Genomic DNA, 2,034 nt, shown 5'->3' on the forward strand with positions numbered 1-2,034 from the left:
GTTAAAATAGGAATGAGACTGAAAATTCTTACAATAACACTAAAGTTGAGGCATAATAACTGAAAAGCAACGTAATACTTCATAGAGCTGTCCTTATTCAACCTTCATGGTGTTTAGTCTTGCAATACCTTTGCTATGAATCAGATTCTAGGGCATCATATGTCAAAGAGAACAGACACTGTTAGCAGTCTAAGTTTTCCCTTAGTATAATTCTTAAATTCTCTTCTACCAAAGCCTCTCTGCTGAGCTGACATAGTTATAAGCCACTGAATAGTTCTTCAAGATTTTTCACAATGGTTTTGCTGCCAGGACACAAGTGTTGTGAAAACCACTGGGAAACCTCCACAAAAATGGTCAAGAAAAAACACCCACACACTAACATTGTTGCCATTGGACATATATAGACTTTGGCAAATCCACAAGTATTGGCCACTTTATCTACAAATGTGATGGGATTGATAAGAGAACCATAAGAAGTTCAAGAAGGAGGGACGGGAAAGAGTTCCTTCAAATATGCCAGGGTTTAGAATAAGCTGAAGCTGTAACGTGAATGTGGTATCCACATTGATACATCCTTGTGGAAATTTGCGACATCATTGATGCTCCAAGACAGAGTGACTTTATCGAGAACATGGTTACAGGCACATCCCAGGCCGACTGTGCTGTCCTGATTGTTGCTGCTGATGTTGGTGAATTTGAAGCTGGTATCTCAAAGAATGGGCAGACCCATGAGCATGCCCTTCTGACTTACACACTATGTGTGAAACAAGTGATTGCTGATGTCAACAAAATGAATTCCACCAAGCCCCATTCCCACCCCAGCCAGAAGAGATGTCAGGAAATTGTCAAGGAAGTCAGTACCTATATCAGTACCTATATTAAGAAAGTTGACTACAACCCTTACAAGGGAGCTTTTGCGCCAGTTTCAGATTGGAATGCTGACAACACGCTGGAGCCAAACTCTAATATGCCTTGGTTCAAGAAATAAAATTTCACTCAAAAAGATGGCAATGTACATGGAACTACACTGCTTGAAGCTTTAGATTGTATCCTGACACCAACTTGTCCAACTGACAAGAACCTTTTCTACCCCTCCAAGATATCTACAAGATTAGTGGTATTGGTTGTGTGGGAGACTGGTATTCTAAAATCAGCCATGGTGGTCACCTTTGCCCCAGTCAGAGTTACAACTGAAGTAAAGTCGGCTGAAATTCACCAGGAAGCTTTGACTGAGGCTCTGCCTGGGGATAACATTGATTTCAACGTCAATAACGTGTCTGGCAAAGACATCCACTGTGGTAACGTGGCTGGTGATAGCAAGAATGACCCACACGTGGAAGCAGCTGGCTTCACTGAACAGGTCATTATTCTGAACCATCTGGGCCAAATCAGTGCTGGCTATGCACCTGTTCTGAATTGTCACACACCTCACACTTCTTGCAAGTTTGCTGAACTGAAGGAGAAGACTGATCCTTGTTCTGATAAGAAGCTGGAAGATGGACGCGAATTTCTGAAATCTGGTGATGCTGCCATCATTGTCTAGGTTGCAGACAAACCTGTGTGTGGAAAGTTTTTTCTAATTATTCTTTTGTTGCATTGATTTGTGGTTTGTGAAATGAGGCAAACTACTGCTGTTGGTGTCATGAAGGCAGTTGACAAGAAGGCTTCTGGAGCTGGCAAGGTCACAAAATCTACCCAGAAGGCCCAGAAGGCTAAATAAATATTCTGTACAACACCTGTCACCCCATTCTTAATCAGTGGTGGAAGAACTGTTTTAGAACTATTTTGTTTTTGTTTTTGTTTTTTTTTCCTTAAATTGGCCACTTAAGGTTAATAGTAAAAGATTGTTTAATGATTACAATGTATCACTTCAGGAAGAAAGGGATGTTTTTGTGGACCCTTTGTTTCATGGCAGCTTTACATTATTAGTTCGTAAGATCAGTAATTTTTAAATGGAGAAAACTTGACCAAAAATCTGTCACAGAATTTTGAAACTATTAAAATAGTTTAATGTGAAAAAATAGCAGTCCTTCA

The 2,034-nt window shown here is 40.2% G+C and overlaps 1 pseudogene; it reads left to right on the forward strand.

The window, feature by feature from the left end:
- The first annotated feature begins 350 nt into the window (after positions 1-350).
- Positions 351-1,720, forward strand: LOC118839634 (annotated as a pseudogene).
- The last annotated feature ends 314 nt before the right edge of the window (positions 1,721-2,034 follow it).

The sequence above is a fragment of the Trichosurus vulpecula genome, chromosome 2, assembly GCF_011100635.1.
Source record: "Trichosurus vulpecula isolate mTriVul1 chromosome 2, mTriVul1.pri, whole genome shotgun sequence".
NCBI classification, from domain to species: Eukaryota; Metazoa; Chordata; class Mammalia; order Diprotodontia; family Phalangeridae; genus Trichosurus; species Trichosurus vulpecula.